Genomic DNA, 21,887 nt, shown 5'->3' with positions numbered 1-21,887 from the left:
CGTTGCAGAGCACAGGCTCCGGACGCGCAGGCTCAGCGGCCGTGGCTCACGGGCCCAGCCGCTGCGCGGCATGTGGGATCTTCCCGGACTGGGGCAAGAAGCCGTGTTCCCCTGCATCGGCAGGCGGACTCTCAACCACTGCGCCGCCAGGGAAGCCCCTGTGCTATCTTCTTTTTACTGTAAATAATTATAGTGGCTTTAATGATGCACCAATTCAGACATGATTATGTATCTCCTATATACATACCAAGGAGATCACAACATCCTGGGTATGTAAAATTATGGAATCAAGGGTTCTTCCAGGCTAATACTCATAATATCCCGGCAACCCAAAGGACCTTCTCTTCTTAAAAAATTTTTTTATCCAAGTAATACATGCAGAAAATATAAGAAATCATAGAAAACTAAGTTTTCTTGTTGAAAAACTGTCCCTTCTCCTACCCTACTCTAGCCCATGCTCCAGAGGCAACAACTTTCAACTCTTAGAACTTTTTTCCCTCTGCTGCTTCTTCCATATTTATAAATAATATTCCTGATATTTCTTGATATATCCATTTTAGATATAATTTATTGAGTTCCTGTTGTCATAGTTAAAAATTTCATCCTTCCCAGCACCCCCTTGTCATCACCACATTCCAACATCCCTTCTCATCAGCCTGCCCTTAGAGTTCTACAGCACGTTTTGGTTAAACAGGCATGTCAACATTGTTACGGTTATGTAAATAATAACCATTGCTATTCTGAGTTTCTTTCTCAGACAACTTTTGGCTTCTTCTATGATTAATAATTGCTTGTTTGAAAGATACCTCTGTTTAGTGTGTAGACTTTGAATAATCCCCCTGTTTTCAACCTGGTGTCTCCCCGAAAGCCTTGCCTACCCTGATGCTCGGTGGCCCTACCTCAGAGCCCCTCAAGGTTTCTGCTGAGTGAAATGACTCACTTGGGTGGGGCTTCTCCCATGCAGATACTTAAGTTGTCACTTCCTCTGCTTTACTCAGTCAGTAACCAGACTTACATCTGCTTAATAGCATCAATACTTTTTTCTTACATTGGAATTTTAAAAAGATTTGGGAAAGAAAAGAAATTTAATATGCATATTCAGAAGTCCAAAATTCCTCTCTTAATAAATCATTCATTTCTCTCTAGTGGACTCAAGACCAAGAGGCATCTCTGTCCAAGCCACCCCCAGTGTAGGCTCATTCATTCTCATCTCAAGCATGTGATATAATAATTTACAATTTTCTTTCTTCAGCTTCTATCTCTCCCTCTCTTCCAACCTTTTCCATTTTACAAGTGGTTCTTAGATTGAGGGAAAAATGTAAAATGGTAGAATCTTCTCAGTGGGTGAAGATGCTTACATGTATGAATTGCACTCACTGTAATAGAAAATTAAAGAGTCAATAATCTAAATTCTAATAACTTCCCTCACCTCAGTACATCTATGACAAATGAAATAGTTTCTGAATTGATAAAGCAGCACAAATTATACTAGGGAGAGAAAGGGCTTTCAAAATCCAGAATGCTGAGGGATTAATTTATTATCTGAATTCATTCTCACTGATGGCCTGAATTTACATATCAGTATATTTGAGTAATTAAATGAGATGCCTGCTTTAGTCTGGGTGCTAAAAGACCAGAGAGATGGAGTCTAAATTGGGAATCTTCAGCAAAATTTAAACTTTCTGGGTGGAAGTGGCAGCCTTCTGTAGATGATATTCCCAGACTGCTTTATTTGTAATTTTATTGATTGCTTGGCATGTCACGTACCAGGAGTTCTGTGAATAAATTAGCTCTCATACAGCAAAGTAACTTTGTTACGGGTTAGCGCTAGCTAATAATTTCATTATTAATCAAGATGACCAGGATTCTTGCTCAGAGTATTTTGAGACATGTTGGCTTTAGGAGGACAAAGACGGCATCTTTCTTGTTTCTAGAATAGGGCTTGCCACACAGTGTTCCAAAGATCCTCCAAAGTATTCCACCATTGGCACTTCCTGATTTAGCCCAGGCAGGAGGCAGTCTCTAATGGCTACCCTCTGGATCACTCTGATTCCATTTTCTAGGAGAGCAAGATTCCATCATCTAGAAGTTGTCCTGCCTCATATATATGCAGGGAATAAAAAGATCCATGATATTCCTACAGGCAACCTATGTCATAAATACATCTTACCTGAGAGGAAAAGGATCAGCTTCATGTTAGGTTGTAACACTGGGTGAGGCAGACATAGGATCTTATACATCTAGTGGACCACACTATCTCCAATGTCTAGCAGAGAGTGGACACTCAACATAATATTTGCTAGCTGGCAACATGTCTTTTCCATCATAGAATTTACAGTCCAGCTGGCAAAGAAACCATGTAATAAGAAATTATAATGAACTATGATAAGTACAGAGGAAAGTGGGGAGTCAGTGAAGAGCTCCCGGAGAAAGTGATGTTGGAGTGAAGGATGAGTGGGACTCAGCCAACCAGCAGTGGCTGGGTGGGTAGTAGAGAGACTGTGGGAGGAGGGGACCATTGCAGCAGGGAATGTTCCAGCAAGAGGGAGTAGCGTGAGCCAAGGCTCGGAGAAGGGACAGAATTTAGAAAGAAATTGACTATAACTGGACAATAGAATGAGTGGATGTCTAAAAATAGAGGAGGCAATAAGGGAGAGTCATAAAATCTGCATTTAAGAGTTTAGGTTTTATTCTAAATGCCATGGGTAACTATTGAAGGGCTTTAAGCCAGGGAGTGACAGAACCTTGCATGACAGCTGGCGTGCTGTTCTCACAGGGATTTGGCTTCTTGAACTTTAGTGGAAAGGCTGAAGGGCAAACATCATCTCTTTCCTTGGCCATATTCCAGGGTATATTTTTGAATATTGGCAAACTGAAATTCATAACTCCTACTGAAACTAAAATAACTCCTTGGATCTGATCCTGCCTAGTCTTAATTACTTTCCAGAGCCCGTGTAAAATTGACACCTGGTATTTATTAAGGTGGAATCTATTTCTCAAGGCTCCTGGAAGTCAGGCCATATCAAAGAACTTGCTCAAGCCCCAAATATTTCTCTCCAGCTGTCCCTAACTCCTTACAGATAACATTTCCTAATCTTGTGGGGTTTGAGAATTTGTTACAGAAACCCAAGCTGGACTAGATTTAATACTCAAATCAGGATATATCATTTCACTAAGGCAATATCCCAAGTTGATATTTATTCTTTTCCAAGATCACCAGAACTTTGTGGCAGGCTATTTTGTTCCACCCATCAGGTTGATGGAGGAGGCCCCTGAAGTGTACTCTGGTAAAATTGAACCTGGTGATTATCGTGAGAGTCTTTGTTGCAGTGTCTCCCCACTCTTTCCCATCAAGCTCATGTTTATTAGTGCTGGAACAGCATTGCCTGTTGTTCTCCAGACAGTGAAAACCAGCCGTGCATCAGTGCCAGACTGGCTCCTACAGTGTTTCCTCCTAGAGCAGTGCTTGTGACTACTCTGACTTTCTTTGGCTCTCTGTCTCCCCTCTATTTCCCCTGGGCCCTGGTAATAGAGTTCCAGTGATGGAAGAAGCACAGAAAATGCTTGGTAATCAGATGGACCTGGGTTTCAATATTGATTTTATTATCTACTCAGTAAAATATCTAGGGCATAATATTTATTTTCTCAGCTTCATTGTCCTCACTTGTAAAACAGGGTAACCTATCCAATATACAAGACAGTTGTAAGGATGAAATGAGGGGATATGAATGAAGTGCCTAGCACGATGCGTGGCACGTTTAATGCTCAATAAATGGCAGATGCTGCTACATTCGTGAGAAAAATGTTAACCTTTGGCATCTTATCATTAGAAAATCAAGTCTGAACTTTAAAATTAGCCAGCACTCCAAGCTAGAGGAGCGTATGCAAATCACATGCAGATGTGGCCTTCGCCCTGGGGAAAATCCCAAAAGACAGCTACTTCCTGTCATCAAGAAGAAAATGTCATAGAGATTGAGGAAGCAATTGTCTGTGTGAGAGATTTGAGATATTGTGTTTTTCTTTAATTGAGGTATAGTTGATGTGATATTTTTTCCTCTTACTGATTCTTAGTTTCCTCATCTGTAAAATTAATATTTTACATAAAATGACTTCCAAATAGTTTTAGTTCCATGTTTCTAAAGTACCAGGGATGTGTTTTAACCACATTACAATTTTACTAAGGGCTAAGGCCTAGAGGGGTGGGATAGGGAGGGTAGGAGGGAGACGCAAGAGGGAGGGGATATGGGGATATATGGATACGTATAGCTGATTCACTTTGTTATACAGCAGCAACTAACACAACAATGTAAAGCAATTATACTCCAATAAAGATGTTAAAAAAAAATCTATGTACAGCTAAGAACACAGTTGTATAGTCTTGTGTGTGTATATGTGGTACCAACAGAGCATATAAAAAGATCCATATTCGAGAATATTTATTTTTGGTTTTTATGTTGTTCAAAAATTTTAGTCATGATCACCACAGGGATTTTAAGAAGAGCTTACGCCTAACTCCACCCATATTTATGATGGCTTGACTTTGCCTCTTTCCTCAACAGTCTCGCAGTCTTGAGGAAAGCTGCCATACTTTTTTATCTGAATAAGTAATTCAAGTGGTGGGTGTAATTGGTGTGTGTGTGTGCACTAGAGACAGACCTTTTGACTTCAAAGGTTGGCCCAGATTTTATGAAGAATATTAAAGCCCCTGCCTGTTCCAAATGTATGTCCTACTACTAATCCAACATGGATTCTTCTTTTAATGTCCCATATTGTGTGTCTCTTTAAATATTATCAAACCCCATGACTTCAACTACCACCTTAATATTGTAACTCCCACCCCCCCAGATAGTTCTAGCTCTTCAGAGAAAGCTCAAGTCCAAAAGCATGTATTTCAAATGAAACCAGTGTATTCAGCAGACTGCTAATAAGGCAAGGTGATTGATTCCTTTTCATTTGTTCTGAGTGCAATTTGCTTCCTCATTGTTATGAGTGGTTTATCTCATTGGAAGTGCGTCTTACTTCAATAGTCACTTTTTGTTTTGACAGAAGGCTTGTAGAAAACTATGGTGGTATGTGAAGTAATGGGGGTTGGCATTAGTATTTTTAGCATGAATTGCAGGTCAGGCTAGATATTGTTAGGGAATGAAACAGTAGTAAAATAAGCAGGATATGCACATAGGAATGCATTTATAATTAGAAAAGTTGGAAAGTACCTGTATTATTACTGCTGGCTGATAATTTTGCCTAACATTTGATAGTTTAAAAAACACCCTTGGACTTCCCTGGTGGCACAGTGGTTGAGAATCCGCCTGCCAATGCAGGGGACACGGGTTCGAGCCCAGGTCTGTGAAGATCCCACATGCTGCGGAGCAACTAAGCCCGTGCGCCACAACTACTGAGGCTGTGCTCTAGAGCCCACGAGCCACAACTACTGAGCCCACATGCCACAACTACTGGAGCCCGCAAGCCTAGAGCCTGTGCTCCGTAACAGAGAAGCCACCACAATTAGAAGCCCACGCACCACAATGAAGAGTAGCCCCGCTTGCCGCAGCTACAGAAAGCCCGCATGCTGCACCAAAGACTCAATGCAGCCAAAAATAAATAAATAAAGGTATATTTAAAAAATAGAGAAACAATTATTTAAAAAAAACAAAACGCTCTTATATTAGACTCTTGGTTATTCTATCTATGTATTTTTGAGACTGGGCTATATGTACAAACAAGTTTGCCTGTTCTGATCGAATTGCCTGTAAAACATTGGTTTAAAAACCCCTCAAGTCAGTGAATAATTAATTTCACTGTTTTTTTTTTTTTTTTTTACTAACTTGATATTTCTTTTTACTAAAGAATAAATCAAAATAATTAAACTGGTTTGTGTATGAAAAAACTCTATGTGTGTAGCTTTCATTTTTTTGGAAGTTGAACTCTAACTTCTCTCAAAGTTCAATGTCAGTATTCCTCCCAGGTTTACATGTATTCCTCCTGGGACCCTTGTTCCTTACTGGACCTCTGCTTCTGTTACTAGTAGCTTCAATGGTCAGAAATTTATCAGGGAGATACTGGGAAAGTGGCAGGGAAGAGGAGGCTAAAGTTTAGAACAGGAGCTATGAAGAAGGGAATAGATATTGTCGAGCTGAAAAGAGAGGGCATGAGAAGGCCTGGGAGGAGAATTTGAAAGCTGATGGTAGAGTTAGGCTGAGTCACAGATAAGGATGCTACAGTTGGTATTTAAGACTAAAAGCTTGGACCAGAAGAGCCAGAGTCCTGGGGATAGATGAAACCGATGATCAAAAACAGGAGATTGTCACTGAGTAAGAAGGATAAGCGAATAAGTGAAAACTAGGGGTCCAGATGAGGTCACAGTTAGAAGAATTACCAGGAGAGCAGCAGCAGACACAGGTCCAAGAAATAAGAGAGCTTTAAAACTAAACTCAGTCAACCCCACAAGTCTATTTCCCGCTGAAGCAGGACCCAAAGCATCCAAAGGCCTTAAGAGGTCAGATGAATGCCATCCTCAACAAGTCACCATCCTAACAGATATCAAGAGTAGGAGAGGGGGTAAGTGGTGCAGAGGGTCCTTCTGAGATGCTCAGATTAAGTCATTCATTTTAAAGGCATGTGTTGACTTTGTAATTATATTTTCCAAAGAAAAATTTGTCATGGGTGGCTTGATATTATGATATAGAGTCTGACAGTAGGAGAAAAATATTTAATATTAGAACTCTCTCAGAATATCCAGGCCAAACAGTTGCTGCGGTTACTCTGGAGTGGAAAAAAAGACAAGAAGAGTGATTTTGTGTAGCATTAAGAATTAACTTACAAATAGAAGCCTCAGTCCCCCACAAAAGGGACTAGTGTGATTCATGGCTCCAACGACCACATTTAAAAAAAAGTAACACATCTTCTATTAGATTAAAACTGAAATGCTTGGATAGGCCACTGTGGTCCTAAAAAAATGAAGACTTTAATCTGCTAATGCTTTATATTTTATTTTATAGAAAATATCTATCATTGAGTTCTCAAAGGATCATAGAGTACTGAAAAATGATGTATTGATAAAATACAGCATAAGGAATATGGTCAATAATACTGTAATATCAATAAATTTGTATGAAGACAGATAGTTATTAGAATTACTGGGGTGATCATTTCCTAATGTCTTTAAATGTTGAATCACTATGTTGTACACCTGAAACTAACATAATATTGTTCATCAACTATACTTCAACAAAAACCAAAAAACCCTGTAAGATTCCACAACTGAAAAAACATAGAAGAGTGATAATAAAGTCATTTTTGATCCTTAAAAAGGTAGATTAGTAGGAGGCAAAATAAAACAACCTAACTCTGCTGGAGGAGCAGAGTAACTCCTGAGGCCCCTTTTGAAAAGGAACATTCTATTCGAAGCTCCTTTGAAGTCAGTAAAGCAAGATGACTTTCTGGGGGGTTTGATTTGCAGTCAATAATGTACTGAGAGTCTCTCAAATATAAATACTTGTAGACAACCCACTGTGATGCAGGGGTGTTTTACTAGCCAAGTCTGGGGTCCTTGAGCAGTAAGAAACTTTAGAAAATTGAGCATTATAAGAAATGAAATCCAGGACTGTCCTTTTTTTTTTTTTCTTTGTGATCTTAATTATTTGGAGATAACTTCTCAAATCCTATTTGTAAAAATTTCCATTCAAATTAAGTCAGTAATTGTACTTAAAACCCCATCTAGTGACCTGGACAAGTAGCATATATTTCCCCTCTAAAATGTACTTTAATATATACTTAGGTTGTTTTTATAGAATCTTAAGAAATAATCTGAAAATGGCTTACAAACACAGCCTGCCTTTGTATCTATGAAGACAGTAGTCTGATAAATTTAGCAAAATTTCTGGGTTTAATGGAAGGCCTGCTCATAATTGTACAAGTTGCTGGAAAATATCTTGAATTTCATCTCATACCCAAATATGAGAGCAACTAGACGTGTGCTAGTCCCTTTTTATGAGGGAGCCAGCAAGATGTCTTCTGTTTCACCAACACAACCTACATAGACAGCATATGGGCAAAGCGATTCCTATAGCAGTGTCTAATGCAGTGCTTCTCAAGGTGAGATTCAAGGGGCATGTGTTTTGGAATCACTGTAGATGCTAGTTAAAGTGAGAGAGTGGCATGGACATATATACACTACCAAACGTAGGGTGGATAGCTAGTGGGAAGCAGCCGTATAGCACAGGGAGATCAGCTTGGTGCTTTGTGACCACCTAGAGGGGTGGGATAGGGAGGGTGGGAGGGAGACGCAAGAGGGAGGGGATATGGGGATATAGGTATATGTATAGCTGATTCACTTTGTTATACAGCAGAAACTAACACACCATTGTAAAGCAATTATACTCCAATAAAGATGTTAAAAAAAAAAAAGTGTGGATCCCTGGGCCTCATTCTCAGATAACGACCCCTGGTGAGAAATTATGGGAATCAGAATTCCTAACCAGCTCCCTAAGTGATTATAATGCACTGCAAATCAGAGAGCTCCTGTTAGTGGCTCTTTTGCTCATTCTTTGGACAAATACAAAGGTGTTTTATTGCTTACCTTGATTATCAGGATCTGGGGGCAAGGAGCAACCTTTTCCTGCGAATCCTTCTGGCAATCTGAGCCTGGAACAATTGCCGGCAACCAGCGAAGGCCTCCTTCTAGTGTAACCTGAGATGCTCTGTCTCATGGAGTTTTGCAATTTCAAGTGGAAGATTGTTTTGTTGTTTTAAGACTTTACAGTTTTCCACTTTATAGCTTTTCCCATCCGACTGTGAGGAAAAGACTTAATGTGCTTTTGGTTTTAATTTTTTTAATTTCTGTGTTTTCTTTCCCCTTTTATTCAGGACCTCTCTGTAATTTCACTATACATTTGTTCAACTGAGAAATAGGCATACTTAATTTTTACTTTTTTGCTTATGATGACTGCTTTTTATGTTTTAGTGCCCTCTTTTCTCTCCCTTGTTTTCTTTCATACTTTTGAGACCTTTTTTTTTTAAATGTTAAGTAACCTTTCTCTCAGTGCAATATCTTTTAAAAAATCTTCCTTCAGGGTAATTGTGTCTTTTCTCCTTTACTTCTGGTTTTCTGGGTACTGATTAGGGAGGGACCCTGGCCTTGTTTCTGCTTCCTTTCAGACTGAAAGATAAGATAATGAGGAGGGACATCACTGTCCCAGATGGGCTCTGGCTCTGGGTTCTGATTTTGTAAATGCTGGATTTTCTCACCCTTTCTTTTCTCACACAAGACCTCACAAAAGCAAAACTTCCGTGGTCCTTGTGGCCCTTTCCAGGAAGGAAAAAAGTATCTTTTCTTTCCTAGTTTTCTCTTTCTCCTCTTACTTCTTCTTCTTTTTATTTTTAAACTTATTTTAATGTTGATATGCTCAAAAAGAAAATAATAAATTTTATTGTATTTTTTCAGAATTTTTGATGACTTAAGGAGTTCAGAGAAAAGTAGGAAGAGAGGTTAGAAAGGAGTTCTGGGCCACTGGTTTTCAGAACACTTGGTAACACATACCCATAAAAGTAGTTAATAATTTTAAAATCTGAACTCTACTCACTACTATGAAAGGCATTTCCTTAGTTTTACACTCTGAACATAATGCTTACATTTACCCTTATTGGGTTTGACAACTACCTTATCAGGGATAAAAGGGGGTAAATATAGATTTAATAAATTAAAATTAACAAAGAATTCTCAAACTTCATTGTACCCAATAGTTTCAAGTTTCTCCCTACTGTGTGTTTTTTTTTTTACAAGTACAGTTTATAAGTAGATCTGATTTACATCTTTTTTCCCCCTTGATAATTTAATTCCCTCTAAAAGTTCCAGAACATGAGTGCTTTCGTCTATAGGGTGATAATATTGTTTTTAGAAAGAGATAACCATGAAGAGTTATGTGGTGTGCCAGTAAGATCCGTTTTCTAGAAAATAGATTCAGGTTTGCTTCCCTATGACTGAATGATAAGGGAGGATACAATTTTTGGTAATTCTGGGTTAGGTGATCCAATCTCATTGTTTTTCTGTTTCCTTTTTATTTAGTACCTTTTCATAATAGTGATACATTTGCTACTTACTAGTTCGATTGAAGAATCAGTATATTTAATTTTTAAATTTTTTGCCTACAATGTTTGTTGCTTTTAGTTTAGTACCCCCTCCGGTACACACACACACACACACACACACACACACACACACACACACACACACACACACACACACACACACACACACACACCCCATTCTGGAATTTGGGTTACATTAAGGTTCAAATATTCATTTCTTTCATCCAATTCTATCATGTTTTTGGACACCTCCAACTAGCAATGGGCAAGTCAAATATTTAAAAAATGCAGCCATTAAAGTAAGACAAAAAAACCTTTTACTTGTTTTTTCCCAACTTTGGATTTCCTAAAGAATATAACAGACAGTAGGAATGCTTTAGGGGAATACATGCTAAACGTTATAATATCCCTATCATATTATTTCTGTTCCCTTGGTATTTGGCAGGCATTACCATGCCCTCTACTCTTAGCTTTTTCCCTTTTGGCAGGAAATTTCTTTGGTTTATTCTTTTTTTTATATATATATAAATTTATTTATTTATTTGTTTGTGTGTTTTATTTTTGGCTGTGTTGCTGTGTGTGGGCTTTCTCTAGTTGCGGCGAGCAGGGGCTACTCTTTGTTGTGGTGCGCGGGCTTCTCATTGTCGTGGCTTCTCTTGTTGCAGAGCACGGGCTCTAGGCACGCAGGCTTCAGTAGTTGTGGCTCACGGACTCTAGAGCGCAGGCTCAGTAGTTGTGGCGCACGGGCTTAGTTGCTCCATGGCATGTGGGATCTTCCCGGGCCAGGGATCGAACCTGTGTCCCTTGCATTGGCAGGAGGATTCTAAACCACTGCGCCACCAGGGAAGCCCCTGGTTTATTCTTTTAATCTTAATTCTACCTGACTGGACCTCAACCCATCTTAATGGAAACATTCCTTAGAGAAGAAAAAAGGCAGCTTAGCTAGAGGCTGGTCGAGGTTTCATTGAAACACCGCTTGTTAAATCTTTATGGTTAAGAAGAGGCCGGAGTGGTCTTAGTACACACAGAACTACCATATATTGTCATTTTGTTTTTCTCACAAATCCAAATAAATTGCCATTGCCATTAGTAGATAGTTGGCAAGACTAAATTAGGCAACATATTCCGTAGCGTATTTCAGAAACATTGTCACAATAGTTAAACTGCATCAAGTTAACTCATAAAAGTGTATTCTATAATATTTGTTTCAGCAATCTTTTTAAAATGTTTCATGTCAAAAGCCTTCTACAGGTAAGTATCTACAGACTTAAAAATTCACAGTGCACAATGCTTGACTAGTGGATACTGGATGTTATAGGTTACCTGGAATGCTGAATAAATGCTAAACACAATGTTTTATGATCAAATACAGAAGTCACAGAATGGAATAGCTATACTACATTTTAACCAACCTGAAGTTTATACTTGGCACGCATTTTAAAAAGCTTAGTTTCTGGTTGAACAGTTTTCTTGTTTGAACAATTATTCCAGAAGTCTGCCTTATTTATATTAAATCCAGTCTTAACTTATTTAGTAGCTACCTCATTAAGGAAGCATTTGGAATTATGTAAGTGCTGATAAATTTCAAATTATGTAATTTAAGGAGAAACTACAACTGAATTGTACTTTAAACAGAAATGGGCTCTTCTTGCATTGATGGGCAATTTACAAGAAGCAGGAAATACTACACAATTATCTGCTTGCCTGGGTTTCATCATGTGGTAAATGCAAGGTGAGTAACAACTGTCACAGATAAACACGATTAGCACCAGGTATCAAAGGGCACATGCACAGAGTCACTACCAGGTGAGTCAGGGAAATTGTAAATTAACATATTAGCTTGACACACATGAAATTGCCATTTTTGGGTCAGAAGCAGTGGAGTTTTGGCTATTTCATGTGATCAACCTTAAATCTTTCAGAACGAAAAAGGACCTTGGATATACTTTAATCCAAGTTTTCTTAACCTGGGGTTAATATGGACTGACCTCAAGGAGACCAGTAGCCCTAATCCATTTATTAATTCAACTGATAGCATGGGGAAGCTTATGATGTGCCAAGTACTATGATGGTAACTGGGGATATGCACTTGAGAAAGACTTAAGTCCCTTGCCCTCATGGATATTGCATTTCAGTGGGAAAGCCTAGCAACTAATACATAATACATGATGTCACTACTGAATTGAATGCAGACATGTATGTCCTATGTTCATGTATGCATTTTTCTGGAGGGACAGTTCATTGAATTCATGAGAGTGGTTTATGATCACCAAGGGATTGAGAATCAGAAACCTATTACACCCTGCTCATTTGATAGATGGAAAACCCAGAGCACAGGCATGGAGTGATTTGCTCATTGCCATGTGGTTCATTAATGGCTGACTTAGAATCAGCACCCAGGTGTCCTGTTTCACTATCAGTCACTATTGCTCACTGTAAGGGAGGTGATCTATGATTGTTCATCCCTTTTCTGTATTTATTTTCATTTTCACAGTACCTGCATACCATTTTGACTCAACAAATTCATGCCAAGAGTTGAGAATCTGGTCACAGAGACCTAACCCTGACTTGAGCATTGTAATGTTTTAGCTTTATGACTTCAGGAAATTGCAGAAACCCTCATGGCCCCAGTTGCCACATTTGTAGAGTGATGTAAGTCATAACTGACAAATTATTGTGAGGATTAAATGAGATCATTTATACACACACACACAGGTGTGCCCCCCCACATTACTTGGTATAATGCCTTTCACCTGATAAGCACATCAGTTATTGTTATTATTACTCTGTTTAAAATTTTATTAAGCCTGTTCTTTTTTTTTTTTTTTTTTTTTTTTTTTTTTTTTGCGGTACGTCGGCCTCTCACTGTCGTGGCCTCTCCCGCTGCGGAGCACAGGCTCCGGACGCGCAGGCTCAGCGGCCATGGCTCACGGGCCCAGCCGCTCCGCGGCACGTGGGATCCTCCCAGACCGGGGCACGAACCCGCGTCCCCTGCATCGGCAGGCGGACTCTCAAACACTGCGCCACCAGGGAAACCCTAAGCCTGTTCTTTGATGCCGTGTCCCCAGGCTCTAAAAATTCACTCCTGTCTTCACCAGACTCTGATTCGAATGGCATGATTGGACTTTTACTAAATTCAGTAAAATGCAGAGGCAGTAGTGACCAACTACTGCTACAGACTACAGAGTATGTACTCTGGGGCTTGGCTGCCTGAGTTCAAATCCTGGCTCCACCACTTACTACGTATATAGCCTTGGGCCAGTTACACAGATTTTTCTGGGCCTTGGTTTCCTCATACATAGAATGGTGATGATAAACTAGCTACCTCACAGAGTTGTTATGAGGATTAAATGAGCTAATACATGTTACAACAGTCCTGTGAGGTGGACATTATTAGGTTTGTTTTAAATAATTACACTTTAACCGATTTGTCTAAAGTCACACTGCTGTGTGTGGCAGAGTCATTATCTGAACTCAGAGTCAGTACTTCAGTGTTTCTCAATGTCATTAAAATAAAATAGGTAGATGGGGGAGGGCCTGGTGTGCCCCCTCTCTGCAACATGGTCTTTACAAGTCTTTGTCCTCCTTCGGAGGAGAAAGAGGAACTGCCCAGAGTGCCCTCTCTTCATTGGCATTTGGCCAACCCTCTGTGACAGGACAAACACCCTGAGGGCTTAAATATGGAAATCTAGTGGTCTCTTTTGTCATCCTGTTTGAGACTGCTTCAAATACCAGGGTTCCACCAGATTATAAACTGCTCAAGAGCATTTTATGTGTCTTCATTACTCGTAGCAGTACTGTACACAATGCTGGGCACATAGTAGATTCTCAAGAAATTTTATGCCTGTTTCAGATGAGTTTTCTCATTCTTTCTTCCTTGTGCTTTTATGTGTTGTCTGAGTTTTATATGATGAATGTATTTTTTTAGTAAAAAAATTAAGCTATTTTCCCTGTGAAAAAGCAACATGTGCATTGATTGGTTGATGACTTGCCATATCTATCCCTTTGAAATCTATCCTTTCTCTTTAGTAGGCCAGGGGATGTGGCTCTCCCTGTCCAAAGGGATCCTGATTGATCTTCTCTGGTGGCAACAGGGCTCCACCCCCTCCTTCCTGAGGGGATAAAGGAGAGGCTTGGAAGAGTGGTTGCATTGGAAGGCCCTGGGGGCCAACTCTTTTTCCCACAGTCCTTTCCTCAGTCTCTGACTCAGAGTGAAGCTGGCTCTGTTTTTCTGGTCTCCTCTTTCCTCTCCATACCGCATGTGCTAGAGTTGTTTTCCAAACAAAGAACAGGCCATGTAAAGTCTGTGACCCAAGCTTTATTGATATGGAAGACAGATGAGTGAAAAGGAAACCAGACCTCTTCCAGTATTCTGTGAACAAAACATATTTTAGAGGAAGCTAGTTTTTTTATGATGAAAGGTACACAGTGAGGGAGGGGCTAAATTCCTAATGTGATGTCTGTCTTCTTACACCCGTCCTTTCAGAAACTGTCTCTACCTCGGGATTATTTTTGTTTGTTCTAAGAATTATTTTGTGTGCGGAAGTGTGTGTGTGTGTTTGTGTGAGCAAGAGATATATCATTTTCTTTTTTATTGTTACAAATAGAGAAAGGTTTGAAATTTTTGCCTATTTCATTTTCACAAAATTAAACCTGAAGTAAAACATACATTTTATAAATAGTGCTAATTGACGTTGCTGATAGTGCTGGGCAAAACTTGGGTAGCATTTTCCATAAAGTAAGGATGATTGATTTGGCAAAGATGGAAAATATCAGATGAGAAACATTTAGCCTCTTTCCAGGATCAGGGTGCCCTGTAAGGCTCTGAGGTGGTGCATTGGGGAAGGTATCAAAGGGTGAGAAACAGCACAAGTGAGTAGGCAGCAAAAAGGTTGATGGCAAAGAAATATCTAAGGACTGCAAAATATACACTCAAACATAAACTTGAATTTAATTTATCTATATAATTGAAGAAAATGGATATGTATAATTTCTATTACATAGGTCTTTTTGTATTTCAAAGAAGAGACACCTTCATATCTTCTTAGGACTATTCACCTGGAGTGTCCATTGAAGTACCCCTAAATAGCAGAGGAGTAAGACGGGTATCTTCAATCTGTAGGGAAGTTGGGTTTGGGAGCATATTCTCAAGCAGTGTATAGGAAATTTAAAAATTATTTTGTGTCTCCTGTTTTATTTTTTAAAGTCATATAAACTTAAAAAATATCTTAAGGGGGCTTCCCTGGTGGCGCAGCGGTTGGGAGTCCTCCTGCCGATGCGGGGGACGCGGGTTCGTGCCCCGGTCTAGGAGGATCCCACGTGCTGCGGAGCGACTGGGCCCGTGGGCCATGGCCGCTGGGCATGCGTGTCTGGAGCCTGTGCTCCGCAGCGGGAGAGGCCGCAGCAGTGAGAGGCCCGCGTACCGCAAAAAAAAAAAAAAAAAAAAAAAAAAAAAAAATCTTAAAAGAGATGTTCTAGGAGATGTATCAAGACTTACTATTTGGCTTGACCCACCTTTGTCATTGTGTACCTATATGCATTTCTGTTTATTTCTGTTTAAGAAACATGGCCTTAGATGAGGGAGAGCTTTTTTTTTTTTTAACGATAAACAGGGGCAAAAGAATAACAAGAAATTATTTGTGGTTTCTAGATTCACCCCGGGTGTCTAGGTTTGTAGGCCCAAGCCATTTGACATGGAAATCTTTTGAAGAAGAAATATGTTTTAGTCACTCTGTTCAGGAGGAGCCATGCGCATTATACATATTTTATGGAGATTTTATGTACTGAATATCTAAGTACAAGTATTTAACAAATAATATTTGCATAATTTTATAAAATATCCGACAAATAATTAGAACTTACAAAAACACTAAACATGCTTGAATTATCCTCTGAATTAATCTGAATTATCATAAGCTGAACTGCTATGTCAAAGAATGAAATAAGAGTGGCAGGTTTTGTCATTTGAAGGGACCAGTAATGCCATAAGAGCAGACTCTAAGACCAGGGAAAGAGAAACCAGAAAGTATCTCGTCACATTAGGATCTTTATCACATTAAGGAGGCATGAAGAAGGCCTGGAAAGAAGTAAAAGGCACATCCTGGAGAAAACCCATACCAATTTAAGGGGCCAAGTTTTATGTGCCCATGTTTGACTTAAAGACATATATTAAAAATACAGTCCATACCAGGAAAGTCATGGAATTATCCATTTGAGAGCTAGAATGGACTTCAAGCAACCATGATGTTCCATCAACATTCGCGTCATCTCCATATTACTGTTGGACAACTGAGGTGAAGACAGTTGCCCAAGTTCATGTGGTTCACAGTGGTAAAACAGAGATCATCACCCAGGTTTCCTGAGGCTAGTGCAGAATTCTTTCAGCTTACACTCTTTTGCTTTCCCATGAGTCAAACAGTGTGGTCGGTGTCTTCTGGGTGGTGATTCGAGCAGTTTGTTTTTAAAAAATATACAACTTTAAAAGTAAGTAATGTAAGCGCTTTAGGTGATGGAGATAGCATGGTTACAACCAGCATGCTTAGGAACGCTTTTTTAAGTATCTCAGGCTTCAATATGGAGAGGCCAGTATCTTCAGTGAATGAATCATTCAAGTCCTAATTTAGTGAAAATACTACAGTCCTAGGGAATATTTTTATATGGAATTCCCTTTAGCAGTCTAATTTTAAACAGCTGGGACTCATTTGTTAAGCTGTAGTCTTTTCTACTTTTTGAAAAGACTGATATATTTTTTTTCCCCATACAGAATTGGAACTTTCCAGAAAGTCTGAACACATTGCCCTACTTGAACTGATACGATAACAGCTGCCTGGGGACCCTGCTGGGCAGCTTGGGCCTTTTGTCCTCCACCTGTGTCCAGCTATTAGAGTTATGCTGTGATAAGTACTGATTCAAGGCTGAGGGACTGGCTGCCTTCCAGGATCCCATTGTTTATGCCCTTTCTTGTAGTGAATGTTCTGTTTCTGTAATAACTGATGTTGCTGAATCTGATCAAGAACCCAGGTGTCCCACCTCTTGCAGATCCATGTCATCTTGAAGGTTCAGGAATCCATAGTCTACTTGGAAAAGAGGAGTAAAGGAAGAAGGAAGGAAATATTAATTGCCTTGACTCAAAAATATGGTGAGAGAACTTTGCAACATACAGAAGGTTAAAAGATTGCAGCAGCTTCTTGACAGCTTGATTGTGGTTTGTTTTACATAATGCTGTTTGCTGTATGAAGACAGATCCTTATCTAGCAGAGATGAGAAGCAGAACAAGGCCCACCCTGACTTCCCACCTTGCTGTTATCAAGCTGCATGTGACAAATGAATCAACAGGAAATTTTGCTGGAAGAAGTTGATGGTTGGGGATTTCACAGCAAGCAGCGAGTGGTTTATAAATATCATGAGACCAAGCACTGACCTTGCCCCCACTTCAATGTGTTGGGGTCCATGTTAAAAATAAGACGAGTATATGTCAAAAGCAAACCACTGGCTTTGGGGAAGTGTTTTGTTCTCTGGGAAGCATCCCTTGTCTGATATGGTACATGATGTTCCAGCTCATACTGTCCAGATGTACAGCTAAACCTTTCTATAGAGAGAGGGAATGATGGAGTACAATGTAGCTACAATGTAGTTTAATACAAGCAAGTTATCACTAATGAATTTCTAGGCTCAGTTAAAGTACAACTGAATCCTTGTCAGGTGCTCTCTGCTGTTCTAGTTTACTTTAGAACCCTGACTTTCAGGGCTTAGATTTATCTGGATAGATCCACCAGTACTGAATCATTCATTCCTCAGTTCAACAAATCTTCACTGAATGCTGTGCACTGTGCGGGGCACTCAGGACCCTGAGAATCTGATAGTTGTAACTCCTGATGACACGGATCTTGTAGAGAATCTATTGCTTTTAACCTTAATCTACTTTCTAAAGCGGACTTTCTCAAGCAGTTCCATAAGAGAATTAAGCTGTACAGAAAATGATTTGAGTGACTATTTTCTCAACTCTTCTAAGGCTGGAAGTAGTTGGTACCATTCCAGATGCATTGGAGATAAATTAATTCATCACCTCCAATGCATCCCTTAAGCCATTATGGCTAAATGGACCCTGGTTGATGAGTGTTTCTCAAAAGGAATAGGTCCTAGCTTCTTAAAGCCCCCGCTACAACCTTGGTCAAAACTAGTACGAGGAGACGTTAATAGGGATTAGGAGATTCGTAACACCCTCCCTCCCCCATACACAACTGGCCTTGAGGAGAGAAAGGACAAATAAACCTCAGTAGATTCTCTTAAGAAAAATAACCCCTCGTGTTGAACAAGTTGGGTGAATATTTTATGGGTGAAGGTGCTGTTCAGAGATGATTGTAAGATACATTGACTTTGTCTGGGAAGGATGTGAAGCAGCTGAGTCTCTGGGGGCTAAAGAAAGGTGAGGACCAGACGTTTAACAGAAACTGCTGTGAATGTACAGTGCACTAGCATCTCTTTAAATGTTTTTGAGAGATAAAAATAAAGATTGGAATTCCCATTTTCCTCATGCATTTTAAAGAAAACAACTCTCTTGGCCTGGACCATATGGATTTTGGTTTGAATAGGGTTATACTCCTGTGAGCTTAGGTGCACCAGCTCATCAGTTTGCTGAGGAGACTGTGATGTGATTCTTGGGTACTAGCTTTTATTCTAACAGGTTCCCTATCTCTTGTATTTCAGACCCCCTATTCCAGATCACCTGTTTATCTCTCCTTCTTGTCGCCTCATGTATGTCAGGATTCTCCAGAAAAACAGAACCAATAGGAGACATATATACACACATTGTGTATGTATATATATATATATATATAAAATTTACATATACATATACAATACAATATGCATGTATGTATATTTATACAAGCAGTTCTATTTGGATATATGGATATATGGATACAGATGCAGATGTACAGATTTGTTGTAAGGAATTGGTGGTTCACACCATTAGGGAGGTGCGACCCAGGAGAGCCAATGGTATTGTTCCAGTCCCAGTACAAAGGCCTGAGAGGCAGAAGAGCTGATGGTGTAATTTCCAGTCCAAGTCTGAGTCCGAGGGCAGGAGAAGACTGATGTCTCAGCTGAAAGACAGTGAGGTAGAGAGAGAGTGAATTCTTCCTTACTCCTTTTTTGTTGTATGTAGGTCCCAAAAGGATAAGATGGGGCCCACCCACCTCGGGGAGGACAACCTCTTTACTCAGTCTACCAGTTCAGATGCTAACCTCATCCAGAAACACCTTCACCTAGAATAATGTTTAACCAAATATTTGGGCACAGTGTGGACAGGTGGACAAATAAAATTAACCGTCACACTCAGCCGATTCTTTAAATGGCTGTTGCCTACGCTTGTACTTTTTTCTTTAGCCTTTGCATTCCATTTCCTCCTGATAAGGCACCCCTCTGCCCCAAACATATGTGTACATAAGACAGACACTTTGCTTACACTTCTACCCTGAATAAGCACTAACTTTAAAACTTTCTACTTATCCTTTTGCAGTATTTGAGTACTCATATTATGCAGGCTGATGATAAGCTCCACTGACTTACATTAAAGTTTAAAAGTGTTCCAGGCTGTATATTTATATTGTTGCACAGACTCCACCTTTATTCTATTCCTTCTCTTCTCATGCCTACATATTATATTACCAGCCTCTTTCCTCCTAGTTTAATGCTTCGATTGACAGTGATTTTACTTAGGGACGAGAGACTTCCCCACACAGAAGAAACATGTGTCTGTAAGGGCTGATATTGAATAGGATTGAAATGCTTGGTGTTTTCAGTCAGCTACATCTTGTCTCCATCAGTTTGCTGTTGTGTCTGGGACCCTCAGAATCCTGACTCATTCCATGAATGAAAGAGAAAATATTTCAATTCTGTGTTTTACTTTTCTATCTTAAGTGAAAAAGGAGTAATAGTTTAATTAATAGTTTAATGTTCTTTACATTTATCTCTGGATTTCAACCAGTTCATCTCCCGAAACTTAATGGATCTGTTTGCAAGAGAGAAGATGTTGGAAAAGAAGAAACATTGATCATTTCTAAATATGTTCTCAAATACTAATTAATTGTCCAGTGGGTCCAGGGCCTTGTCACTGAGAGCAAAAAATGTTAGTTGGAGAGTTGCTATTGAGTATCCAGAAGGGTTAAGGTTACTATTCTTTATGAAAAAACATCTCTCTTTGTTCTTATATCTCATGAAGAGAAATAAAACAAGGTCAACAATTTATTGGAAGTAGTCACCATATTATTATCAAAAGAGCCCTGTTCAACTAAGCATCAAATGTAACATGCTTCCACATATTAGCCACAGGACTTTTATCAGAGGAAATGCTTTAAAAAGATGAATCCCTAACATCTCAGATACTTTGATTCCTGTGTTAGACTAAGACACTTTGATTCCTGTGTTAGATTAAGATTTTTGTCCAGAATAAGTGAAAGTAATACTACCAATGTATGCTCAAGATATTTAGGTGTATGTGTATTTTAATTGAACGTCAGAATAAACATATTCATTAGGAAATTAAGCACTTTACCTGAAGATTTTTAGATCGACTTATTTGTGAGTAGATCCTTTAACTTTGTCAATTTCAATCAAATTTCCATCATTTAAAAGGGGATGAGTTAGGGTTATTTGCTCCATGCAGATGTCCTCATCTGCTTGCTGCTTCTCTCCCGATAACACCTCATCACCGATACATAGGCTCCTCCACTGCACTTTTTCTTAACTAGGAGTGATGAGCAGTATGTTGAACATACGTCTGTCTGACCACTGATAAAATTGTACCATGAGGAGCCTCCTGTTGTATGCATGGTCACAAAATTCCAGATTTCAGATTCAATTTAGAGAAATCATAAAATGAAAAGGGCTTTGTATTGACTTGCCTGGGCATCAGAAAAACTGCATTTAGTACTTTTCTTGTGCTAACCAGGATGACTGTTGAAAGGCAGTTTCCTCTGAACAGAAGTGTAGTGGGGAGTGGAGTCAGAGTCAGTAGTGGGGAATAGAAACATGAGGTTTTCAAAGGAACTTAATATATTACTTAAAAACTCAAACCAGCATGAGAATAAAATCAAGACACACAAAATTTACCCTCTCGTAGAGCAACAGTTGTTAAAGTAATAAATTGCAAATACTCCTCGATTGTGATGCACTCCTCCCTAGTAGAAAAGGCACCCACCCTTGACTTAAAACAATGTGACATCTATTCTCATAGTTTTCAGCACTGTGTACCATGTACACAGTGAAACAAAGCTGATTATTTTTAAATACTCTTTTGGTATGAATTCCTTTGATTTTTTTGAAGTACAGATTTTACTTTGAAGTTGACAGTGTTCAAAGCATGAGTTACAAAGCACAGAGAAGGCTATTGCGTAGCATCCATGAGAAGACATTGTTTCCTAACTGTATCAGTTGCCACGTTTTTAGCTTTATCTGCGGTCAATTTAGCTGTGCCTGAGAGCCTTCTCAATAAGAGATGTGAATATACTAATATAAAATAGAGCAATATATGTTTTCAGATGTAAGACAAGTATGTATTGAATATACATATTCATTTACATATATATGAATATACATACACATATTTTTTTCCTTTATTTAATAACACTTTCTTGCAATTACATGTGGCAATGGAGGGAGCTTGGGGTGGGATTTGAAGGATCTTTTTTTTTTCTTTTTTTAACATCTTTATTGGAGTATAACTGCTTTGCAGTGGTGTGTTAATTTCTGCTTTACAACAGTGAATCAGTTATACATATACATATGTTCCCATATCTCTT

At 39.2% G+C, this 21,887-nt stretch overlaps 2 long non-coding RNA genes across 5 annotated transcripts in view; both read left to right on the top strand.

Annotated features, from left to right (window-relative positions):
• LOC114486712 (uncharacterized) overlaps positions 1 to 17,676 on the top strand; it is a 61,478-nt gene extending 43,802 nt beyond the window's left edge. Inside the window, exons 2-3 of the long non-coding RNA XR_003680905.2 lie at positions 11,690 to 11,818; positions 16,850 to 17,676. This is a non-coding gene — a long non-coding RNA (uncharacterized lncRNA). The remainder of the gene's footprint in view (positions 1 to 11,689; positions 11,819 to 16,849) is intronic.
• The window catches only part of LOC114486711 (uncharacterized), a 236,783-nt gene that overhangs the window by 59,369 nt on the left and 155,527 nt on the right, over positions 1 to 21,887 (top strand). The window lies entirely within an intron of this gene.

Source organism: Physeter macrocephalus, chromosome 8 (genome assembly GCF_002837175.3).
Source record: "Physeter macrocephalus isolate SW-GA chromosome 8, ASM283717v5, whole genome shotgun sequence".
Classification (NCBI taxonomy): domain Eukaryota; kingdom Metazoa; phylum Chordata; class Mammalia; order Artiodactyla; family Physeteridae; genus Physeter; species Physeter macrocephalus.
The sequence above is the reverse complement of the archived record's forward strand: the minus strand, read 5'-3'. Positions and strand labels throughout refer to the sequence as shown.